Source organism: Mauremys mutica, chromosome 13 (genome assembly GCF_020497125.1).
Source record: "Mauremys mutica isolate MM-2020 ecotype Southern chromosome 13, ASM2049712v1, whole genome shotgun sequence".
Classification (NCBI taxonomy): Eukaryota; Metazoa; Chordata; order Testudines; family Geoemydidae; genus Mauremys; species Mauremys mutica.
The window spans coordinates 9,174,095-9,201,135 of NC_059084.1; the positions used below are offsets into that span (position 1 = coordinate 9,174,095).

The window sequence follows — 27,041 nt, forward strand, 5'->3', positions numbered from 1 at the left end:
TACTGGGGCAATTTTGTCAAAGAAGGAAGACTTCCACCTACTGAATCCACAGAACCCTGATATTTCCTGAAGGCTTCTTAAAAAGTACATCAGATCTGACCCCCTCAAAGGAGTTTGTGCAATCTAGCAGGATCCAAATCTGAGGTGCTGTTGCTGCACGCTATTCCTACTACATATTTTTCATTCAAATTGTATAAACAAATATATTTTGCTTTTGGGCACCACCACTTCTACCCAGGCACGGTGAAGCCTGGTCCCAATAGCTTTTAGAGTCCAGGACTGGAAACCACCTCAAGACATCAGAAAGGGAGGGTTTCTAGAAGATATCAGAAGGGGAGGATTTCTTCTGCTATAGTGTTTTCAGCACCCAAAGGCCTTCTGAAACTTCAGATACAGAGTTCCTTGAAGGAGACTTTAAGAAACAAAAGAGGAGCAGTCATTGAGGTCTTTTGCTTCTGGCTTTCTCCATTCCTAGAGTGGATCTTCCCAGAAGGGCCAACAGTTTTCAGGCTGCCCTGGGGGCAGATTTCAAACAATTTATGTTTGATTCTGAAAATGCCAGAGACAATCCCCACTTTTGAGCTCTATTTGGACCTGAACGCAGAACACCCCTAAGAAGAAGGCTGGTTAATCGAACCATTGAGTCATCCTGTGGACTTCTGAATTAGTCATGGGACTTGTGTGGACCTGAGGCACTTAAACAGTCAGATTAAGACCACAGCCTGAACATGAGGTGCTACTGCTGAGCTGAGCCTTTCCAGGCTAACAAGTTAGAAAAAACATACAGAAGGGGGATTTGGGCCCTGGATAGGGACTCAAGAGAGCTAGATTTAATTCCCCCTTCAGCCACAGACTCCCTGTGTGACCCCGGGGCAAGTCGCAATCTCTGGGTACATCGACATAGTCTGCAGCAGCCGGCCTTCCAGCCCAGGTCGAGAGGCTCAAGCTATCATGTTAACAATAGCTGCGCAGACAGTGCTTTGAAATTGCAGCTCAGGCTGGAGCCTGGACTCTGAAGTCCACCAGCCTTGCTAGGCCACAGAGCTCGAGCCACAGCAGCAACACAGCTTTTTTAGCATGGTAGCATGAGCCCGAGTCTGTCAACCCAGCCTGGGAGGCTCGCTGCCATGGATTTTGTAGACATACCCTCTGTGTTCCAGTTCCCCATCTGTAAAATGGGGAGGACAATAATTCCTGGTCTCACAGGGAGGTTGTGAAGATAAACTCATTAATATGCGAGGGGCTTAGAGACTGAAGTGATGGGTATATAGGGAGAGTACATTAGAAAAGGTGCATTTATTAGCCTGGATCACAGAAAGAATGTACAGATGAGGAGCACAATTTTCATGACAGCCGCCCGGCTGCTGCACTCCAACACGAGACTGGTAATTTAAATCGAAAAACATTCCCATTCTAAATTTTAAACTAGGTCTTTTACAGGGCTCGTTTTAGCTTTCCTCCAACAATGCTCTAGTTGGTTGGAATTCTTTTTTTCCTTTCTTTCTTTTAAATCCCAGTCAAACTTAGATAATAAGAAAGTTGAAAATAGAAAGATAAAGACTTTCTGCTACATTTTTCTTATTCAGGTTGGAAGATAATTTTGTTTACTTGGTTCAGGTAATATTCCAGTTGTATTGCGAGCTGTTCCGGTGGAATGAAAAATTGATTTTCTCCTTTTAAAGTATAGTGTGCACAAACACCTATAATCTTTATACATTTACAATAATATAAAAAAAGGTCATAGTACATAAACATGTCAAAACCATAAAAATTCTATGGGACAAATTTTCCACATTCTCTCTAAAATATAGCTGTCGCTTTTGCATGTGCAGTGGCAAAACACACTCATTTGCATGTGCAAATGAGGCACTGGTCTATGCATAAAGTACATTTTGTATACCTGTAAGTGCCTGCTCACACAGAGAAATGCAGGGCAACCAATAGGCAAAAAAACTATTTTTGTATTCTCATTGAAAATTTAGCACCCTCTTCTAAGGGTGCCCCTTCCACTGCCCAGTGTGGTAACTCTAACCTGCCTGTTTCCACCACCACCCACTCATAAACACACCCAGGCTGTTTTCTCTTCACCACATGTACCTTTTACGCCACAGTTCTTTTTCAAACAGAACATGATACAGCCATATTCCAGCAAGAATTTTCCATACCATGTCTCTTCTTCACACTGTTCACTCCCTGAGCTCCTTTCTCATACTTCCTGTTCTTCCCACTTCTGTCCTCCCAATTACTGCGGGTTGTATCAATAGCCTAGTAATTACCACCCAGATGCTTGTAATCCCCCAACAGAAAGTGGTTAACTGCTTCCAGCTCAGCCTGCAGCCTTCTCAGTGGGGAAACAATCAGGGTGCTGCTGCTAGCACTGTGTCTCACATCCAATGTTTGTCAAGATTTTCAAAAGCGACTAATGAAGTTGGGTGCCCAACGTGAGATTCCTTAAAGGAAACTGATTTTCAGAAAGTGCTGAGATCTCACCCTCTGAAAATCCAGCCCCTGTAAACTGTCTCAGGTTAGGCACCCAAAACCGAGACACAAAATCACAGTCGTTTCTGAAAATGGTGGTTACGGACTATATTGTTTCTTAAGCGTTTTATCCAAAAGCAACCAAATATTGTTTATCAGCTTAACCACGCAGAAACAATATAACAGATTTTTTCCCCTGACCTGCCAGATTAATTGCTTTGGAAAAAATATGGTGAGGGTAGCACTAGATTTTGCATATTACATATTTGAGCTTTTTATTAATATTTAGTGTGCTTCTGGTTGTCAAGTCGGCTGCTTTTGACGAATCACCTGAAGTAACAATCTACTTCATGATTTGGCACTGAATCTTTACATAATGCTGCTTAAATTATTTATCTTTTAGGTTTGCTCTAGATGTATTTTACAAGTAAACTGAGACTTGGAAGCAGTGCAGATGGAAAAACTGGTTCAGATAAAACAAGAACCTCGTTTGGAACCTAGCATTTTTAAAGTTCTGAATCATCTGCTAAGGCTTTGTCTACATACAAAAATGGTACTGGTTTAATTACACTGGTGTAATTAAAGCAGGACAACCGCATGGGGTGGAAGACACTATACCGATATAGCTTATTTCTGTAAGAGAAGAGGAAATGAGCTATACTGGTATATAAGAGTATACATGCACCCACACTAACGTTGTAGCAATAAAACTATTTCAGTAAAAAAAAACCACTCATACACCTAACTGAAGTACAGTAGTTAGAGCAGATATAGATCAGCTTTTAGAGTTTGTTCACTGTCTGCAGTGGGAAATGAAAATGCTTTTTTTATGGCATTCCACAACAGCTCCAAGAAATGCACATTCCTTAAAGAAATCCAAACACTAAGAAATCCAAACACTCGAGCATAGGTGCTGGAACTAGGGGTGCTGCTGCACCCCCTGGCTTGAAGTGGTTTCCATTATATACAGGGTTTACAGTTTGGTTCAATGGGTCTCAGAACCCCCACTATAGAAATTGTTCCAACACCCTTGCCTAGGAGCGACTGAATTCTCCAATACAGTGACTTTGCCTCTGGTACCATGGCAAGGCAAATGTACGTAAGCTATCATATTACATATGCAGATTCTGTGGCTTTGGATGGTTCAGATCAACTTTCAAGCTTTCCAATCCTTACCTAAACTGGTAATTTTTTAAGGTTCGCTCATTCCTAGGACTGAAATCCTGCATCAATAAAGTCCATGGCAATTTTGCCACTGATCACAATCACATAGGAAAAGATTTTGGATGGTCCTCATGCAGGTGAATAGCAATGGGGGAAGAAGTAAGGAGCCTACCTTCACTTTCTGCGGGGCATGTGAGATCCAGACAGAACTGCAATCCGTGTGTGTGTGTGTGAGTGTGAGTGTGTGTGAGTGTGAGTGTGAGAGTGTGAGAGAGAGAGAGAGAGAGAGAGAGAGAGAGAGAGAGACGGGAGGTGGGGTGGCATAGATCTATTACCAAGATGCTCCCAAAGGAAAGGGACAGGAGTAGACAGAGCCACGTTCTTGTCTCCTCACATGCCAGCTCGCTGAAGTACATTGCACCTCTTTAAAGGGTGTAAGAGTATGTATGTTTGGCCACACACCAGGAAACTCCCGGAGTGTCCAGTGGCAGAACGCTGCCAGTCTTTCCTTTGAGTGATGCAGCTCTGCCTTATCCCCAGCACAGATATGTTCCTAAATGATACAACCTACCCAATGGGAACAGGAGCAGGCCTAAGTAGTAGACAGAGAACCTGATACTTTGTCTAGAGAGGAAAATTAGCTGGCATAATTATACCACTAAAGTTATACGGGCCTAATTCCCCACGATTCACTTGTATTCCAGAAAAGGAACGCCTTTTTCCAGTGTCACTTCTGTCACTTTCAAAGGTTCAATTATCCTAGGATAGTTATGCCCGTAAATTTGCCCCATGTAGACAAGCCCGTACTCTACATAGGCTTGTTTATTTCAGGACCAAACATTACGACTCTAGGGGTATGTCTTCCCAGCCCACGTCAGCGAGCCTCCCAGCTCGGGTCAACAGACTTGGGTTAGCGGGGCTCGCCCTGGCGCTCTAAAGGGAGCTGGGTAGGCAGCACCTGGAAGTCGTGGAGCTCAAGTGCTGAAGCCTCGGGAGGTGGGTGGGCTTCAGAGCCGGAGTTGCTACTTTAGAGTGCTGTCTGCGCAGCTATTTTTAGAGTGCTCCCGTGAATCCCACATGCCCCCGTCTGTTGACTCGGGCTGCGAGGCTCGCTACTGCAGACACATACCCGAAAAAGTATCATTCTTTCATGTCCTTGTTTAGCAGGTACTGCGGGTTTGATGTGAATATTGCTTGACATATTATTCAATCAATCAGTCTAAAATGCAATTGTTTTCCTTGAACTCCACTATTAGTGCCATGTATTTTCTTTGTTAAATTCTTTGAGTCACAAATATTAACTACCCAATCAACTAATATTGCAGCTACTTTGCATTTCACTGCCAGATGATATACGCTGGCACCAACCACAAGACAAACACCTATCCTGTTTCCCAGAAAACTGGTCGCTTTTCCTGCTGACTAATATTCGTTGCCTTTCTTTTCTATTCTAATCCCACAAGTGAATTCATTTGATTCATTCACCAAAAGGTAAGTATTATACAGTTTGGGGGTCTGTTATTTTTCAAATAGCATCAAGTTATATAAAGTACATACCCAAATGTAGGCACTACATAGACAATTTTAAAGAATTTCCTTATAAATTATCCATGGAGATATGGAATGAAACCGGTGACATAAATTGCCTGTGGCAGCAGCTTCTTTTTGTGCCTATTTGTTTCAGCAAATAGAGGCTGCAATATAAAATCAGATGCTTAAAATTTGTGCATTGCAAGCAATTTTATATCCAGGCTCCTTCAGTATTTTGGATGCTGGAGAGAGCTGATTGAAGGGAGAAAAAATTGATCGTTCTGTTAAAGATCTGTAAATTCTAAACACAAAGTGAATACCCTGCAACCTTAAGCAAAAAGGAAACTAAGAGTGTATATGTCTGAAAGAAGTCAAAGGAAATTAATGCAATCTGACCAAGATAGAACATGCTTGAGGTCTTTTTCCCCCTTAACCAAGGTATTCATAAAATTCATGTGCTACCAGTCATAGTGCATGGATGCCACATTGATTTTGTTAATCTGAAATATTTTACTTTCACCGAAACCACACAACTATATTAAGATAATGTTAAAGGTCTGACTTTCCATAAAAGCAATGATTGCTAAACGGCTTCCTGAACTCACCTCATCATCAGGTCAGCAAATGAAATAGTAATGCTGACACTTTGCACTTATGCCTTTCATCAGAGGAGCTCAAAGAGTTTTATAATTTTGGGCAGCTCTTGCTATCCCCATTTTGCAGGTGGGAAAAAATGAGGCACAAAGTGAGAAGATCTTATTCTCAGTAGCAGAGCTGGGAAGAGTGTCCTGGCTCCCAGTACCCTGCTATAAGCAGTGGGCCACATTGTTTCTCTGACAAACCCTCCCTTCTCCCCACCATGTATGTAAATGAGGAGGGTGGGACAACCCTTTACCTGATAGCTAGCTAAGGAACAGCCTTTCTCCCACACAAGTTTGTATCTCAAGTTTCCCCGACCTTGCATTTCAATAAGTCAGGTACAGCACATTCCCTCACTTGAAAGGGGAGAGAGCTCCGCAGCAAACCTTTGCTCTCCCTTGCTGCTGCACCTCCTCCTCACTGCACGGAAGAAAAGAATATAGGGGAGCTGTAGTGTATAGTAATAGGGTAGCATGCCTTTAAATAGTTTGAACACACCACAAATGATTTAAAGGGATATCACACAATTCCTATACACTACAGGAGAGGATGCAGGCTGGATGTATTCTGGGGAGAGTTCCAAGAGAGGGCAGTAGGAGGAAAAGACAAATGAGGGTGAGAAAGAGATGAGAGAGGGAAAGGAGGCGGGGAATGAATATAGGACAGAGAGGGAGAGGTCTTAAAGAAGAAAAGAAAGAAGTTGCATGAGGAAGAAAGAGTAGAAGGAGAGAAAGGGAGAACAGAGAAATAATCATGTTTATTAAAAAAACCCTTTGTTTAATATGTTTCAACTGGCCTATCTATTCTATGATTTACAGTGAGGGAGTGATAAAAGACAAAATATCCTGGCCTTTGGCTGGGGTGGTAGTGACTCCCTGTCCCTTGACCCACCTCCCATTGAATACCACCTATCACTCTCATTTTCAGCCCTACTCACCTGCCTTTCCAGCAGCTACTTTCCAGGACTTTGAGGAGACTTAATTCCCTGTTGTTTGTAAAGTGGTCTGGATGAGAGGCAAATGTCGGAGAAACACAAACAATGTAGGCTGCTTGCATACATCCTTCAAGCAGACTGAGGTAATGAGTGGGAGATGGAAAAGACCACTGGGTCCTCCAAGAATAACTGCATTTGTGATTCTCTGGAACCCTAAAGCCAGCCCTTACACTGTGGGCCTGACCTGCAATAGGAGCAGTGTGATGTGATGCATTAGCAGCAACTTCAGTGCAAATGCTCATTTTTTAATCTGGCATCCAGGGGAACGCACATTGTGACAACACAAAGAGAGGGTGACGGAGAGCCTCAACATTTTATTAATTTTTTTGCAAATATTATTTGTTCTCCAAGTCTCAAGTGCTACATTTTCTTCCTCTGGAGAAGCTATTCTAGCTTTTGGGAAGCCTAGCTTTGTATAGCATGCCCTTCCACATCCCTAATTGGATCTTTCAATGGAAAGAAATGTTACAGCCATTTTACAATTTCAGCAAGGTGAGAAGTAACATTTTATGATTTAGCATCTTCCTTAGCAGTGTAGCGTAACCACAAGTAAGTGCCATCCATCTCTGGCATATAGACTATAATAGTCGCACCTGCTTGGATATGAATTCATGACCTTCTCTATACATTAGATATTAGGAGTTCTTGAGTGTTACTGTACTTTGTCAAAATAAAACCATCTCCCCATAGAAAAGGGACATTGTAAATTAATATGAAAATAAAAGAGCTCAGCAGCTTTCCAAAGCCAGGACATTGTGACCACAATACACAGTTTCTTGCAACAATAACACTACAAAATAATAGCCCTTTTATATTCAAGGAATTAATAGCATTCAACATGTAGTAACCTCTGTCAATGTGGCTTGTCAGGTATTCTTCCAAAGGCTTACCAGGCAATCTGTGATAGGTTTCAGAGTGACTTTATTTAACACCACAATCACTCAAGCATGGTCTGTCATGAGTTGCTTCTTACTTTTTACTGCGGATGGTTCAACCTCATGGAGTTTGATGTTTTGCAAACTTCTGAAATGCTATATCTAAACAATCTTGATGACAACAATCTTTTTTTTCTTTCTCCAAAGATGAATCACTTAACTCCCCATTTCCATTAAAAAGAAGACGAAGAACAACAACAAAACCCACTGCATTAGAAAAGAAACCTGTGCAATTTACCTATCTAGCTTAAGTAATTATATGGTCCCCATTACCACACTTTCTGAGCACCTCACAATCTTTCATGTATTTATTAGGAATACTGGTGTTATGTTCAAAGCAGACACACAGAGAAGTTGGATAAAAACATAATATAATCTTTCTGGAAGGTTGCAATGTAACCATACTTCTTAGAATCCAGAACCCTAACATACAAGAACCAAAAACAGAGAGAGGCAAAGCAGGCTGCTCCCTAAGGCAAAAAGGCACTCTCAACCCACCTCGCTCTTGACTGGCTCTTTGCAGACTGACTGCTGAAGACCCAGAGTTCCAGAACCTGTAAGGAATCCCCTTAACTTAAAGTGATGCACAGTTTTCAATATACAGGAACTGTTTCAAAGCTAGGATATCACAGATTAGTTCTGTCTCCCTTTCTCTGTATATAAGGTCAGATTTTTAAATACTCAGCACCCAAAACTGAGGCCAGAGTTTCAAAAGTGCTCAGCACCCAGCCAGGGGCGGCTCTAGGATTTCCGCCGCCCCAAGCAGGGCGGCATGCCGCGGGGGGCGCTCTAGCGGTCGTCGGTCCCGCGGCTCTGGTGGACCTCCCGCAGACGTGCCTGTGGAGAGTCCGCTGGCCCCGCGGCTCCGGTGGACCTCCCGCAGGCACGTCTGCAGGAGGTTCACCGGAACCGCGGGACCAGCGGACTCTCCACAGGCACGTCTGCGGGAGGTCCATCAGAGCCGCGGGACTGACGACCGCTAGGACGCCACCCCAAGTGCGTTCTTGGCGCGCCGGGGTCTGGAGCCGGCCCTGCACCCAGCAGCAACCATTGGCACCAAATTTTCAAGATCACAGCACCCACAATGGATAGCTTTCTAGGAACCTAATCCAAAGACCATTTAATCAATGGAAAAACTCAATTGACTTCAATGGGCTTTGGATTCAGTCCTGGGTCTTCTTCCTTAAAGAATGCTGTAGTTACTGTAACAGTGAAATTCACAGCTATTCTAGTTAGTAAATTTGTGAGTTTATCCTGCTTTAACCTGAACTTGCCCTTTGAAATCCACATCGAGTGCTAGATTTCAGAACAAACCTCTCTCAGAACTGGTGGACTAGCAGCATTGATTTATGGGGGTTTGTATGGTGATATACAGTGGTGATATTTATGGGCATGGATGGCCGACAGAGATACAAGCACATAGCTGAAGGTGAGCAGCACTGATTAATGGCATGGATTATTAAAGCAGGTCAGGCAGCAATATTCATAATCAGTAACAACATAAACTATCTTCTGGAAAAGCATGAGGCTAGGAATCAGTGTAAAGATGGGTTTCTTTATTTCTATCTACATAAGAAGTAAAATTGTCCTAGCTTCTCATGCATCAGTTTGCCAACAAGCGATAGCTGGATAGTCTGGTCTGAGGTCAAACACAGCTATGGTAAGCTGCTTCTCCTCTCTTGCTACAGTAATAAAAAAGGGTCTGGAGTAAGAGCTGAATTTTCCAGATTTTCAAAAGAGCTCAGTTCCCATTTACACTCAGCTCTTTTGAAAATTTGGCTACCTAGTTTGTTGCCTAAATGGGAGCTGACCCTATTTATCTGATCTGAGATATATCTATCTCGCTATATATCGTGTACCTTCCAGTCAAATGTGTTTTAAAACACATTTTTTAAAAAAATGGTTTGCCCTAAAACCTCAAAAATGCGGTGTACATTTCTTGGATATAATCATGTATAATTTGACAGGAAAAAACGTATGTTTAAATTGTCTAGAGCTCCATCTGGATTTTCTTTAAACACAGGCACAACAGAGGCAGATGCCTCTAGAGAATGTTAAAGTCACTTTTGCCTCGCCTCTCTGAATTATTCTGAGTGCATCATGGATAGATCTGAGGCTCTGATGCATACTAAAGGAAGGAAGGCCTCCTTTCGGGAAACGGTGGATAAAAGAGCTCTCAAGTGGCCAAGTCTCTGGTTCTGAATGAAAAAGAAAGAAAAAGCTCATTAATCATCTATCTGCAACTTTGTCAATAACAATCATTCTTGGGCCATGGATCAATAGGCAGGGTCACAGCACTTAGGTCACTCATCACCGTCTTCCTTTCCAAATACTGGTCTACAAATGTTACTTCCAGAAAACTTGGTTAAAAAGAGTAATTAATTGTGATTTGAGAGTGCATCCAACCTGGCATTTATTGTGTTATGGGACACACACCTCTACTATTGTATCTTATGTAGCAAAATTACAAAGTGCCCAGGACTGGCTCTATCCGCTCTAGACTAAAACCTGTACTCTGAGGAGCCCTCCCTTCCTACTTTCTTTCTTTTGTTCTTGTCTGAGGGCAAATCTTGGGTAGTAGATCCAGAAGAGTGGGCCCCGAATGCTCTTGTTTCTTTTCCACAAGTGACATATGGGTGCGGGCCTTGCACTCCCCATTGATGTGGGATGATATAATTGCTATGTGCCAGTTCCCAAATGATACTGCACATTCTTTACTTTTTTTTTCTTTTTTTCTTTTTGGTGCTTCAACAATGAAATGTTGCCACATCGCTCACAATACATGGCCCACAGCAATTTACCAGTGTCACTTATATAGCAGTATGAATTTGCATGATGATTTACAAGACAAAAGCCGAGTGCATCCCCCCAGTAAATGGAGAGAACATGCAGTAGGGGAGAATGACAGTGAGAGTGAAGGCAATATAAGAATGCAGTAACTTTGAAGGCTGAATCATGTCTTGATGGTTACATGGTAGGGTTATTTTACACACACACACACACACACACACACACACACACACACACACACACACACACACACACACACACACACACACACACACACACACACACACACACACACACACACACACACACACCCCTATGGCCTCAGTTGCACTCCACCATGATATAAATGGCTATAATTATATGTGTACTAACAAGCATGAAGGGACAAAAATCAGAAAAAGCTAAGGCACAAACTGAGTTACAGCTAGCAAGGGACATAAATGGCCAAAAGAAGCGGATTTATAAATACATTAAAAGCAAGAGAAAGATGAAGGGAAGTGTAGGTCCACTACTTAGTGGGACAGGAGAGTTAATAACATGACACGAAGAAGGCTGAGGCGTTTAATGTCTATTTTGCTTCAATCTTCACTAGGAAAGTTAATTGTGGTCAGATGCTTAACACAATATGAACAAGGGGGGAGTAACACAAGCCAGAATAGGAAAAGAACAGGTTAAAGGTTATTTAGATAAGTTAGATGTATTCAGTTAGGCAAATCCTGATGAAATTCACTCTAGGATTCTTAAAGAATGACCTGAAGCAATCTTAGAGCTGTCAGTGATTGTCTTCAACAACTGATAGATATGGGTGGTGGGTGGCTTCGGGGAGGCTAGCCCCTGGCTCCACCCCTTCTGCTCACCCCCCTCAGTGGCTGGAGCCACAAGCTCCCCTTCCCCCCCCCCCTCAAAGGAGCCGCGAGCACCCCTCAGCCGGAGGAGCCCAGGGCCAGCTGCAGCTGCGCTGCACCTCCCCTCTCCAGACCCCAAGCTGCCCCAGGGAAAAGTGTCTCACTCTCGTCCTGACGAAGCACATGCAGGTTCTGGAGCAGCTGTGGAGGCGTATTTGCTACTCAGCTTCCTGGGTTCATCAATAATCTCTCTGGAGTCCAGGAAGATTACTGATGAACCCAGGAAGCTGAATAGCACACACTGCCACCTCAACTGCCCGGGAACTTGAACGGGGCATAATAAAGCAAAATCTTCCCCCAACAAACCCGCAAACAGGGATCCGGCTGAGCTTTCACTGGCTTAATATACCCACCGCCCAGTCTCATGGAGAACTAGTGTAGTCCCAGAGGATTGGAGAAGCACAAACATAGTACTTGTCTTTAAAAAGGGGAACAGAAAGGATCTGGGGCATTATAGCTCATGCAGCCTAATGTCGATACCTGGAAAGATATTGGAACCAAAGAATAAAAAATTTGCAAGCACTCTGAGGATTATAGGTTGATAAATAAATAGTTTTTGACTTAATCTGTAGCAAGGGAGGTTTGGGTTAGATGTTAGGAACCCCTTTATTACTGTAAAGATAGTTAAATACTGGAATAGGCTACCAAAGAAGGCTGGGGAATCCCCATCATTGGAGGTTTTTAAGAACAGTAAGAAAAACACCTGTCAGGGATGGTCAATGTTTATTCAGTCCTACCTCAGGACTGGGGGATGGACTAGACAGTCTCTCGAGGTCCCTTCCAGCCCCATATTTCTAAGATTCTATGTATATATAAACATATATATCTATATATACATATATATATCTATATATGTGTGTGTGTGTGTGACTAGAATGTATTCATTATTTTACACTCCTTGATTCTGTTCTATTCTATATATATTGCTCTCATTACTATAGTATCTGAGCACATATAAGTGAGTTGGAGTCAATCATGGAAGGAGATGCATTTGCACTGCCACAGACAGTGACATGCATTGTTTATGGAATCTTTCCTGTCAAAGTATGCTGTTTTTGAATAGCCTGTTTTAATGAATGCAACCATTACCTGTCAGATAAGACACAGACCTACATGCTACTTCCTTGAGGGAATACAGCTTAATTATTATCATGGTGAAAAAACAACTCTACATTGTAAAAAACAGAGTTGGCATGTGCTAGGCTAGGGTCCGATAAAAATGAAGCTTTGATTTTAAAAGAAAATTGGAGGCGTGACTGTGCATCTAGTGTATGCAAGAATTTATACAATTTCCATCCTGGGGAATCATTAAATTAGTCACACAGAAGTCTGAATTTTTAAAAAAATGCAGGCTGTGTGGTTTTGACTGGTGATGGGGATGAAGAAGGTAGAGAGCTCACTGTCAAAGCTGGAAAGCAGTAATGCCAAAATGAAGTCATTCTCTTGTTATTTGTTGAAAAATATAAGGTTTAGCTGCATCTTACCATGGAGACAGTGCCTTATTTTGAGTCCTAGTCTTTTTCTAGCAGTTAAAGACTGTTACACTAATTAAGGAAAGTTGGAAATCAGTAAACCTGGGCAGGAACTGGATTTTCCATTTTATGAGTTTTTCCATAATTCTGAAGTTTTTTCTGTTCCGAAAAAGAACAAAAAAAGCATTTTTTTCAAGAAACAAAGAAAAAAGTCCTTTTTGTATTGATGGAAATGTCTTCTTTTGATAAAACAAAGATTTCATCCTGATTTTGATTTTTTAATATTTTAATAATGCTCCATTCTGATTTTTTTGTCATTACAAAATTTTGTCTAAATTGACATGTTTTGTTTTTGATTAATCCACTTTTTTGTTCTTTTTTTACAGAAGAATGTTTTTCCATTGGAAAATTTCTGACCAGCGCTAGAATTTAGTTAAAATGATAAATGAAAAACTAGATTCAAATCTCAGTTACAGAAGTGCATAACTGAATTTTTTAAGCTCAGTGACTTCAGTAGGCTTACTCTGGATTTTCACCAGTGTAGCTGGGAGCAATATTTTGCCCTAGATTTATAATAAAAAATACCAATTAGATCAAGTTCAAACAATCCTCTGAGTTCCAGGTAAGAAAGATAAATAATTGGCATAAAGCGCTGAATAATATTGCAAAAAGAGAGAGAACTAAATATGAACCTTTGTGGAAAATTTCTCATGGAGTTTAATGAAGTTAACAGTAGTGATTTTAAAAGATGGCACAATCATTTATTATTATTTATTTGTACTACTTTAGTGCCTAGAGATCCCAACTGAGATCAGAGACCTAGTGTGCTAAGAACTGTGAACACACTAGAGCTGGTAAGGGACTGATTTTTTTTCCCTTCAAAAAGTTTGGGTTTTTGTAAAAAAATCAAATGCTCAAATTTTTCAATGTTTGGCAATGAAAATGTTTCCAGTTTTGGCATTACAAAATATATTTTTTTTTGGTTTTCAGGTTTTTTTAATGGAAGTGCAAACATTGTCAATGGAATGGAGATTTTGGGGGGGAGAAAATTCCTGTTTAATCAAATAGCCATTTTCTCATTGAAAGAAAATATTTTTGACCAGCTCTAAGAAACACACAGTAAAAGACAGTCCTACCCCGAATTACACACAGTCTAAATAGGCTAGGTAGACAAAGTGTGGGAGGAGAAACAGAAGCACAGAGAGGTGACTTTACCAAGGTTGCAAAGCGGGTCAATGGGAGACCCAGGAATAGAACCCAGGTGTACTTCCTTCAAGTCTGGTGCCCTGACCACTGAAGCTTGCTTCTGATTAAAATGAGGAAAAATATCTTTCTAGAAAAAGTGGCAGTGAAGTGGATTTTTTTCTCAAGCTTTCAAGAAATGTAATGCAAAAACTGTCTTCAATCTTCTGTAACTATAGGGAATTTCACAGTAATTCTAATGAGGCTGAATGGAGTTTTATCAGAAATATTTCTAAATGTTCAGTAAAGTGCTTCTCTGAGAATTTTTAGCCATGTAGTTTGAAAGCAAGTCACTAGGCTAAATTCTGCCCTTAAACTACAGTGGCATGACACCAGAACGACTCACATCAATCTGGGTGAGAGCAGAACTTGTCCCAGAAACTTCACAACCATAGTTTAGATCCAGGATTTGGGCTTCAGTCTTTTCAAAACCACATCTTGGGCCTGAATCTCCTCCCACTTAAACTAGTTTTACACTCAACTCCAAAGGAGTTACTCCTGGCTTACATACACCTATGTAAGAGGAGACTCAGGACTGTCATAGTCAGGTAAATTTCATTCTGGTGTCTCAGTCTCAGTCTGACACAACATCCTGTTATTCCAGTTTTACACTGTTATAATTTCAAAGTTGCTACGCTGAGATACAATTGGAATAACATAGTCGTTAATCAGGCCCTTGATATTTGAGTGGACTCAGCAACTCCAGCTCCCCCCACCATTCTGTTCATTTATCCTTAGATCACAGAAGTCAGTGATGGAAAACACTTTTTTTAGCTCATGTACTCCCTGTGCAAGGTGCATCTTCAAAAATCCTTATATCACAGTTTGACAATGATATGGTAGTGTTTTCATACGGAACTGAGAGTGGGGCCAGTTTTGAAAGCCATTGCTTTACAGGTGTCAGAAGGAACATAAGAACAGCCATACTGGGTCAGACCAAAGGTCCATCTAGCCCAGTATCCTGTCTTCCAACAGTGGCCAATGCCAGGTGCCCAAGAGCGGATGAACGGAACAGGTAATTATCAAGTGATCCATCCCCTGTCACCCAGTCCCAATTTGTGCAAACAGAGGCTAGGGACACCATCCCTGCCCATCCTGGCTAATAGCCATTGATGGATCTATCCTCCATGAATTTATCTAGTTCTTTTTTGAACACTGTTATTGTCTTGGTCTTCACAACATCCTCTGGCAAGGAGTTCCACAGGTTGACTGTGTGTTGATAAGGAACATGCTAAAACATCCTCCCATGATGATGGTTCATTGGAATTAAAATGAAAGCACATAAAAATGTCTCTTTGGTTTATAATATCCTGTTCTAAGTCCATTCAGCAACAAAAACATTCAATTTTCTGATTCATAATTCATGTGTTTTGTAAATGAGGCCAGTTCTTATGACCACAATTGTCTTATCTCCCTCCTTCTGGACTTTGAGATTAACCAATAATCAATCATTTTTGGGTTAATTTGTTAGGTATAATGTGTATATTAGATTGCAAGAAAAGGAAGATTCATGCTAAAATCATGATTTGAATGTGAAGATTAGTGGATGTGGGAGTATTCGGTGTTGCTTTATGTTTCATGGAAGTGATTGCCCAGAAATATTAAAAATACAAAAGGTAACAATCTGTTCTAATATTGCAGTCACAAACTTGCTATTATCTAATAACATACAGAGGCTCTTAATGGTGTGATGCACTGACTGCTTGAGATAATTAATTTCCATGTTCCCGCTCAGCTAGAATCCTGAAATTTGGTTCAGTCATTCATTATGGACTGCTGAGTACAGGATTTTTTTTCCAAATTTGAAAACACATCTTGCCATTAGAAGTCAGTCAGTTTTATCAATGGCTTTCAATTTTTAAGTGCTTTTATTTGCACATTGGGATGGGGAGGAAATCAAGTGTCCATTTTGAAGAAATAAAAGTAATAGGAGGCGATCTAAGGATCAGATAAGAAAATTGTAGAAGATGAGAAAGTATCTCAGTTGTCCACATGCCTAAATAACATACAGACTTATGAACTAATGCAAAATGAGATGAAAACAAAGCAAAAATTGGCAGTGTATTTAACGAACAGATACTGGAGAAAGCCAAGAGCTACTGTAGCTCTGTTTAATTTTGCATTTGCTTGCCAAAAATGATGACAGCAAAAGTGGGAGCCATTAAAAGTTGCCATTTACCTAGAAAATCCTTTAATCCTTCTTTGCAATACTTCTTCATTCTAAATAAAAGGAATATATCAAATACCATAAACAAGGTAAAAAAAAATTCAGGGTGCTCACTTTATTCAGATTAATTTCCACAGCATGTATAAACTCAGCCAGCAAAATTTATAAAATTTTCACCGTGGGGAGAAAAAAATGTCATGGGACAAATCCATAGCATACTAGTGATGAAAATATTTCTATTTCTGCAGTGTACTAAGAGATCATACTTTGTTAAGGTGATGCTAAGGCCAAGAATACATACCACTAACTTAAAGGAAAAATCATTCTGAGAACATTATATTTTAATAATAAATAATGATACCTAGGAAAATATAGAGATAAGGTTAAACCCATTTGAAAATTGGGCTTTTGTGCTGTTAGCTTAAATAGAATAGTGAAAGCATACTCCAAAGCATGTCAGATTGCAAGCAAATGTCTTGCAGCTGCTAGGATGGGATAAGCAAGTTATTGCTAGGTACCGTAGGTTATGATAGTACATTGTACATCTCAAACAAGGTCAGTAATGATCATTCCTTTTTTTTTTATGTCGGATGCTATCGCCACAAAATGTTGGCTTCATACATTATCCAAACTGGTATTAAAACTTCAGTCAGCCTCCTTTGATGAGCTGACCCATGCTCAAATGCTGACTCTTGGCAGTGGGCCCGCATCAGTGTTCTAGCAATCTAATTTTAAAAACACACTTTGAAACAGTGCAGTGGGAAATGGCTTCCATCAGCTGAAGAACACGAATGTGCATGATAAACATTACTAGTAGGCTGGGCTCTAAGCACCCAATTTCCGCTGAAGCTTCAAAAACCAGGTGGAGACACTGAACTATTTCCCATGGGATAATCATGATGCGGATTAGTCCCTCCTGAAGGCAGCAGAGGCATGGCTTTGACATGATCTTAGAGCCTTAAAAATGCAGCAGTGTAAAAATTGTAGACGTTTGTTAGCTTCTTTTTCCAGCCCTCTCTTCAAAGCTTGCAATAGTAGCTCAGTGGGTGTCAATTGCTGGTAAATAGCAGCCCCTGGCTCAGGAGCAACAGGACATGGAGAAATGGGTAATTGTCTCACCCCTGCATATCCGGAGATCAAGATTTGTTACCAGGGCAGTTTGAGGAAACTGTGCCACAGGTAGGCAAGATACACTGAAGTATGTAGATAACATTGCGCAAAATCAGCAGCTTCTGTCCAAGAAAATATAGCAAGCCAGGATTCAGCTGTATTTTAAGAAATGCTTAGAGAGCACTAAGAATTGCACTACGCTTCACTCTAGGCTTCTATTTCAGGCCCTGCTTTTAAAAGCTTTATCCATGAGTAGTGTCATAGCTATAGGGTTAGCTGCACCTACCTCTCCTTCCTCTCAGGATGCATCCCCTTTGGTGTCTGGGCTTACACCTTGAGCTATCCTGGGGTGGAATTTTGCAATTCCCCCAGTCTTAGATTGAGCCCTGGGCTTCAGATCCCCGTGTATTGATTGTTCTTACCCAGCAGGTCCAACTGATTTCAGGTGCCTGCAGTTCTTTCCTTCAGGAATCTGTGATCACTGGTATACAGTGGTCTGGCAACCTTCTTAAGGCAAAGTACTGGTTATTTCAACAGTAAGAACAAAGCATTTAGAGAAGAAAGGATTTAAAAACAACAACAGTCTACATGCATGTCTATCTTCCCCAGCGCTTAATTTGTGCCAGGCCTTGCCGGGGCTAGATTTGACAGTTCATAGTCCTGGCATCTCTGGGTTTGCTGAGGCAGTTATGAAAGTAAAAAAAAAAAAAAAATTGCTTGAGCCCCAGCACCTCTTTCATTCCAAATTAAGCACGGATCTTCCGTAATGGCTTAACACCAAGAAGGTGACTTTGGCAGGCCTAGCTTCTTCAGACACCCCCCTTTGGGCGCTGTGTCTCAGTTCGGTACTCCCCAACAACTACTACCCTTCTCTTGAGAGACTGTCCCTTTTAAAACTGATATAGTCTTTGTTTCTTCTGTGTTCCTGGGCCTTGGCCTTTCTGGAGAAAACCAGACCTATAGGCTCAGCAGGAGATTGAGTCAGAGAGTCCCCAGAGCCAATGGCTTTGCCATTGTCACTTAACAGCCCTGAAGTGTTTGCTGATTAGTGGCTTATCTTGAAACATTCTTTCCCCTTCCTCACAACCCCTTCTTAAACTAAACCAATATGTTCATACAGTAAACTTCCCAATTAATAGGTAACAAAGAGCAATGACAAATTTTTACAGAGCAGCTCCACTTCCATCACAAGTAATACCTTAATCTGTGAGCAGTTCATTAAGGTTAGATGGGGCTATTAGAGATTACAGAATCTGGCCTGCCAATGTTAAATCAAAAGAAAAAGAAGCCTAACTATAAATAAAAAATGTGCCATATCCTGATCTGTTATATTTATCCAAATTTCAAGGAATTCCACTGAAGTCAATGGAGTTACGCCACATTTATAATGGTATAACTAAGATCAGGGCTTGCTCTATGGTTTAACATTGAATTAAGTCAATACTAGATGTAATATTTTACTTCTCCTTTCTCTTTTCTGACTTTAGATCATAGGTTCTGTAAAAGAAATTCATATACCAACATTACAGGCTCTATACTATATACTATATCATAATAAATGCTATTACTGTGTGGCAGTAGTGGAAATGCTGTTACAATGAATAGCTGAGCAAATAAAAACAACCAATAGGTGGGAAATTAAAATGGGACTTCTGTGTCATTTCTGGAATTCTCCCAATGGTGCAGCAGACAAGGCAGGCTACTTTTTATTGAAAGGGGGATGGAACAAGTCTCGGTTGTTTGAGTTAGCCATGGCACATGTAACAACAGCTTCACATGCTTACAGGGTACAGTTGTACTTTAATTTTAGGAGGATGTAGGTGAGAAGTCTCTTCGGTGAATGGATTATTACTTAGGAAGAACCAATTAAACCACCCTTATGTTGAATAGTACCTTTTCCACTGGGGTCCTTCTCCTGGAAGCAGTGAAACAATTCATGGAATAAGGTACTGCTCAGAGGAACTGGGTCAGAATCTGGCATATAATAAATAACCTTTGATCAAAGGTTCCCCCCACCACACCCACTGCTAGTCTCCTCGGAGTACTATAGAACTTCAGTGAAACCAACCTAAAAAGCAACATTATTGTTATAGTCCTTGCGTGAGCACACACGCACACGTATTCACTGTCAGTTTAGATATTTACCTATGTATATCTTGCCAAAATCCTGTCTGAGTCAAAACTCGCATTGAAGCCTCTGGGCAAAATTTTACCCTTACTTGTGCATATAGACGTAAACCTGAAGTAACTCCGTTGGATTCAGTGGCAACCCTTCACATATGCGTCAACTATCTGAGAGGAGAGTCTAGCCCACATGGAGTATTCGAGATTTGGCCCATGATTTGTAACATCCTCTCAGTGGCCTGAAGAACCACATTTCCCCCCTTAGCTTGGTCCTGTTCTACGTGGAGAATATTCATTTTTTCTTCTCTGTTTTTCTCACAGTGCACAGCGAATACTACTCCTTGTTCCTGCATTTCTCTTTATCTTCCAGACTATTCAATAAAGGGCTTTGTTGTCATTTTGTGCTCCATATCCCAAGCTGTAATCCTCTGGTTGGCCTAGTTCCAAACCATTCTGGACTATCCCTGTCCTTGACAGTTACAGCTTCAATACTGTATTCTCTAACCAGACAGAGAAGACTATTGTTGCCTCGCTCAGGAATATGGGTCTTGAGCTAAAGCCCATTGAAGTTAGTGGGAAAATTGATTTTCCTGTCCATTTGGGCATATGCTTTGGAGTATATATATGATGGTTTGCAGAGGGAAGTGAAGATTTTTATTTGATTACATTCAGGACTGTTTATGCCACAGCAACACAAGGGGGTACACGCTCAGTTGTGCAGCTGTTCCACATTCCGAAGGCGAAAATGCTGCAGGAATGGTTGAAAGATAGGGCCCATAATGGCACCAGATTGGGTTCATAATGGCGGAGCATTCTCCACAATTACAAATAAAGCCATTATGTGATCTCAGATGAGCTACGCAAACAGCAGCTTTGATTGACAACCACAAAACAGGGTTAAGCCTTGAAAATTACTTTTAAAAAGAAAAAGTCTTGGCAGAAATGAGGACTATGGGTCAAACCTCTGGAATCACAATTTATGCCAAAACCAACCAAATAAAAGAACAGGCATGTATGTGCAATAATAGCAGCATTAATGTGTGCCCATATTCTGGATGTAGGCAGCCCATGACCAGAGTAGAAATATTCTGTCTATGGGGCTGTGGGAAGCCAACCATTTTCACGTCAAGGAGAATATGAGTATTACAAAGACGTGGACCATGACTCCTTGGCAGACCCACAACAATGCCTTTTAGCCCTAAGTGCCTACAGAGAGATCTCTTCACAGGCCTGAACCTCTAACAGCCTTGAATCTCATATAGTCATTTATACCTGTGCAAAGCGAGTCTAAAATCATAGAACCACAGAACTGGAAGGGACGTCGAGAGGTCATCTAGTCCAGTCCCCTGCACTCGAGGCAGGACTAAGTACTATCTAGACCATCCCTGACAGGTGTCTGTCTAACCTATTCTTTAAAATCTCCAATGATGGAGATTCCACAACCTCCCTAGCAGGGCCAGCTCCAGGCATCAGCGAAGGAAGCAGGTGCTTGGGGCGGCCAATGGAAAGGGGCTGCACGTCCGGATCTTTAGCGGCAATTCAGCGGCGGGTCCCTCAGTCCCTCTCGGAAGGAAGGACCTGCTGCTGAATTGCCATCGAAGAATGAAGTGGCATGGTAGAGCTGCTGTCGAAGTGCCGCTGATTACGTCTTTATCTTTTTTTATTTTTTCCGCTTCACCACTTGAGGCAGCAAAAAAGCTGGAGCCGGCCCTGCTCCCTAGGAAATTTATTCCAGTGCTTAACCACCCTGACAGTTAGGAAGCTTTTCCTAATGTCCAACCTAAACTGCCCTTGCTGCAATTTAAGACCATTGCTTCTTGTCCTATCCTCAGAGGTTAAGTAGAACAATTAAAAAATGCTACCTCTGTATGATTGGAAGCACTGTATACCAATTTCACACTCAGCAGTAAATGAAAACACCAGGTGCAAGGCAGTGGAGGACTTTAGGCCCAATGGGTTTTTACAACTGCCAGGGCTGAGGCAGTCATCCTTTTCCAAGCATTGTAGCAACACCATTGGTATTCATGCCATTTAGGAGACACACACAGAGGAGGGCATGTGAAACAGAATTTGACCCCAAGGCTGCACATTTTCAGCCTGTGTAATATTTTACAAATTCCTCTTTTTTTACGACTGTGTTATTTTTTCCCTGGTGCCAATGACTACATTTGGCTTTTTATTTTTATCCTGGCATGATAATTTTGCAGTAATCGTTCATAAATCTCAGTGTGCTCCTTGAAAGTAAATGATGGCATAATTTATCACAATTGAAAATGCATTTTGTAGCATGACAGTATAATTAGGCATTCTTTTCAGGAGACATATTAAGTATATACCAATGTATTAAAGCTACTGTGCTGCAGATCTGTTTTGTTGATTTACTCCTTGTCTTTGGCTAGCTTGCTTTATCATGATAGCCACACAATTGTGCCTTTTCACGGAGGAAAGGGGAAAAAAGCATGAACAAAATTAAAAAGGGTTTCTACGTGTTAACTAATTCATGCTGGAATTGAATGCAATTCAACTGCATTTTTGTACCAATTCATTGCACATTAATTATGCAGTGATCAAAATAATTTCACATGCATAATGCTGACCTCATTCACTAGAGGGCAACAAAACCCTAGCTTAAAAAGCCTCCACCTTCTACTTTCAATGACAGAGCACATTTAATAAGATGCTGCATGGATTTTATAATGAATACCCTATTAATTTTACATAAGTGCAAAGTTACTTTTGAAAAGCTAGTTAGGCTGTTTAATATACATGTTCTAGCCAGGTGCCAGGAAGACATTCTTGCAGTAACTCCCCCCTTCCCTCCCCCCCGACTCCACAGCAGCATGTCAGTGGGTGTGTTCATTTGTTTGAGTATTATTGTTTGACTGAAGTTACCCCACTGAGCTCCATTTAATAAAGCCCTCTCGGAATGTTTTTGTAGATCAAAACATGTGGGTTTAAATGCAGATCACAATGTTGAAACTACTTAAAATTGTAGCAAACGAAAAGTTCCTGTTTACTTGACTGGGTTTTCTATTTGAACTGGGGGGTTCTTTCCTCTTTTTCAGCTGCCTCTTATGGTGTCACCTTAGCATTGTTGCCTTAGGAGAATGCAGATTTTCATAAAGCAGGTGTTTGCTTAACTAACATACAACATCCGACGAAGTGGGTATTTGCTTGCATCCGACGAAGTGGGTATTCACCCACGAAAGCTCATGCTGCAAAGCGTCTGTTAGTCTATAAGGTGCCACAGGATTCTTTGCTGCTTTTACAGATCCAGACTAACACGGCTACCCCTCTGATACTTAACATACAACAGTAAACTTTTGCCTGAAATTTTTTGAAGAGAGATGTTATGAAATCTAAAACAGTTGATATCATCCCTTCCAAGAATCTGAGAACTAATTAATTTACTATGAGCCACCACATTAGTCCTGCTAATTTAATTTTTAAAAGTTCACTCTGCATAATAAAATCTGGTTGCTGGACCTTCTTCCTGAGTTGTAAATAAGAAGTAGCTATTACTGCTACGGTCTATTGAGAAAGGGTTTTATATACTATGAAAAAATCATTACACACACACAGTCCCATCCAGTTGGAAAATAATTATGTGAATTTGTCTTTTGTCCTTAGATGCAAATAATAGCTAATGCAAACAAAGCCCCCAGTGAACTATTTTCACATTGTTTTTAATAGGACATCTAATACTATAGTTAGTCCATTTGTAATAAATATGTTAAGTGTCGTTTTTTCCCTTGTTACTTGTTATCAGAGGAAATCATTAAGACCAGCTGAAAACATCCATATTATAAAGGGATTTCTTCCATAAACATGTCCCTGGCCTTTCCTTTAAAGTGATTTCTTCCCAAGGGGTGACTGGATAGCTAGAAATGCATTGTTCTGTTTCAGAGCAGCGTGAGGTGCGGGGGGGAAGAGATGTACAAATACATTTTTCTATTACACAGTTGACAGCGCCTTGGGAAAACAAGTCTAAGAAATGTGTAACCTTGAAATGTGTGCATGCTGCGAGGGATATTTTCAATGTGAACCCTGTGTTCTTATTTTCAAAGTCCTTAATCATTTGGCTGTGCTGTGCAGGAAGAGCCTACTGAAGATCCTAAAACACACACAGAGTCTGGATTTAGTGTCTTTGGTGTGTGAGAGTCATTTTATCCTTGTGGAAAGGCAGAATGAAGCATCTATGCTGCACCATCTTGCCGATGCAGCGAAGCCTACACGTTGCATGCCTAGTTAGCAGTATTCTCTTCCCCAAACATGCGTGACATGTTCCCCTTCCTGCCGACGTGTTTAACAATTTCTTTTGAAATGGAACTCATTATACAAAAGCAGAACTAAATAAAAAATACTCCAGAGAGGGAACAGATTGCTAGATATAGATTAGATGTGTAGCTTAATCCTTCACAAGAATTAAATATTTAACATAATCACACCGCAGGTGACAGGAAGAAGTATACATTGTTTCATTAGACTTAATTAAGCATAAGGAAAAAACCTAATACTCATTCAGATCTAGGTTTTAAATTGATTACAAAAAGCTCCTCCCTTTTTGAAGTACCTTTGTATTGAGAGAAATGCATTCTTGCTTTCATTAACTGGGTGGGTCTTAGCCTTATAGTGTTCAAAAGCTATGAAGAGACAGTCTGTTATGTTCAAAAGCCCAAAAGACTGTGGCTTTACGTCACCAGGTTAAGGACAAGGCAAAAGACCTGACATTTCTAGCATTGCTGACTTATAATGCTGTGATCCTTTTGCTATAGCTGTATAAACAATTATGCTCAGACATTTTTTCCCTATGATCTTTGTATGTACTTATTATTTACAAGAAAATAGATAGAGCATTTAATTATGAGATGGAGCTAATATTCTATAAAAACCATTGCATGCATGGCACTGACTCTGGAATTCTGCTTACAATTCACGTTAATGCTACTAATAGGAAAAAACAGTTTAGAAGAGATGCTGCTTTGTAATACTGGGCTAGCATTTAATATTATGAATCATTTGCTGATAGCATTCTGCACCTCTCCCAGTTAATATTACATTTCAGAACTATACTAAAGTGCAGAGGAGTACATCTGCAATGTACAAGAACTAGAGAAACGTCATGGTGTATTACTTAATTTTACAATCATCTCATTTAATGACACTAGTTGGAACAGCTGGGCGAGGGCCCAAATCCAGCCAGTTTTTACATTCATTGGCTCAAGGCCTAAGCTATTATTTATTCACACACTAGACATGAAATATGTAAAGAAAATACACTAGACGGGATATATGAAAAGAAAAGCAACTACACAAACCCTCATGTTCATACAGGTAAACTATCCAATTCAGTGATCTTCAGCTTTGCAGAACGAAAGCCATTCAGTTTTGAAGGGGAGCTGCAAATTGCTACAAAGTCACTACTATGGAAGGTCCTTCTGACATTACAATGCCGCCTTCACACTTTTATTGTCCAGTGTCATCTTGCTGATGCACTGTTACAGCACAAGCACTGCAACTCCATGAGACATTGCTCCACTCTATTTCAAGGCTCTCTCGGACTCCTTTTGTCCCTCCCTCCCTCTTATGTCGTCCTCCTTGGGCTTCTGGGCTGCAACTCTTTGCATTTATTTATTTATTTATTGAAGAGCAGGAGAACTTGTGTATCTGCTTTTGGGTTCCCGCTTTGACTTATCCAGACAACCTAACCCAGACAACAGGGTTAAAAAACGTACACGGTAGACTCTTATTTTATTAAGTTGAAGCTAGTGGTCCATGCACATTTCTGTGCATCTGTTTGCATATGGAAAACGCACAACTGGATGCACAAGTGAGGCATATGTGTGCACACAAATGAATATTAAGAACCATTTGCACGTGCAAATATCTAATTTGCATGCATAATTATTGCTGTATTTTCACATGTGAGACAGAACCTGGAGCCTCAGTTTATGAAAATAGGTCACAAATGCACTAGAGATGTGCCCAAGATGCACATTTGAGATCCAGATTTCAAACACTTGAAAATTCAGGGCATTTCAACTCAGAGTTTTTGGTTCAGCCATTCCTCAGACTCTGCAAAAACTTGGCAATGGGCCTCCATGATAACTGGCTTGTGTATCTGGGGAGGGGGCAGGGTGTGGGGGAGTGAGTGTCTGGGAGGTCTGTGAGGGGGGGCGTTCTGGACTGTGAGGGGTGGAGGGCACTGGGTAGTGGGGGAGGTTTGTGTGTTTTGGGGTGCTAGGCAGTGGGGGGGCTTTGGAAGGGGCGCTGGGCAGTGGGGGAGATCTGTGTGTGTCGGGGCACTGGGGGTCTGTGTGGGGCACTGTGTAGTAATGTGGTGGGGCTGTGGGGAAGGGCACTGGGTAGTGGGAGGGGGAGATCTGTATGTGTGGTGCGGAACTAGGGAATGGGGGGTTCTGTGTGGGGTGCTGGACAGTTGTGGTGGGACTGTGGGAGGGGGGGAACTGTGCAGGGTGGTGGTGTGCAGACCACTGTGCATTTGTGATGGTGGGGTTATGGAAGGGCAATGGACATAGCGGGTCTGGGGGGTGTTAGGCGAGGGAGCTGTGTGGTGTAGCATGGGCCCACCCCCAACAGGAAGAGGCATGCTGGCAGCACACGGCCAGGCGGACCAATATGCATCTGGCCATGCCATGCATGCCCATTGACCCTGGATGCCCCCCCCCCAATTCGCTTCCTCACCTGAGGGCTGGGGCAGGGGAAGGAGGTGCGGGGTAGTGGTCCAGGTGGTGTTTACCTGAGGCAGCGCCCGAGAAGCAGCCGGAGGTCCCTCTGGCTCCAAGGGTCAGGGGTGGCCAGGAGGGTCTCTGCATGCTGTACCCACAATGAGCGCCACCCCTGCAGTTCCTATTGTCCGTGGTTCCCAGCCAATGGGAGCTGTGGAGCCAGTGCTCGTGGTGGGAACCCCCTGGCCACCCCTCCGCCTAGGGGCCGCAGGGTCCTGCCGGCTGCTTCCCGGTAGCTGCATGGAGCCAGGTAGGTAGCCTGCCAGCTAGGGTGCGCAGTCCAGCCCTGTGCCAAATATCGGGACAAATAGCATCCTGACCGTACATCAGTCGGGACTCAGGACAAACAGCTAAATATCAGGACATTCCCATTTGTATTGGGACATCTGGTCACCCAAATAAGTAAATGATAATCTCAATCCCTACCCCTCATTTGAGGAGAAGGTGAAAGAGATCAAGACTGTTTGGATCCTGATCTCTAGGTTAAATTGACAGGAGGGAGCTTAGAGTTTCTCTTCCTCTTCAGCACTAGGGTTGGCCTTTGTGGTCCTGTATTGGTGAACCACACTAGACTTAACCTGCTGAGGTGTTAGTGGGCCAGAGCTGTCTGGGATTTTTCCCTCACTTCTGTCCATTAAACACCTGATCAAATTTACAGACATATTTCTCTGTGTGATGTCTCATTCACTGTGGTGTCCTGGCCAAATCAGTATTTATCTGCAGTGAATAATTTGACCTGCTG

The 27,041-nt window shown here is 41.7% G+C and overlaps 1 long non-coding RNA gene across 1 annotated transcript in view; it reads right to left on the bottom strand.

Moving 5' to 3' along the window:
* Window positions 1-8,791: 8,791 nt before the first annotated feature.
* Window positions 8,792-27,041, bottom strand: part of LOC123348599 — a 160,010-nt gene continuing 141,760 nt past the window's right edge. Inside the window, exon 5 of the long non-coding RNA XR_006573217.1 lies at window positions 8,792-9,938. This is a non-coding gene — a long non-coding RNA (uncharacterized LOC123348599). The remainder of the gene's footprint in view (window positions 9,939-27,041) is intronic.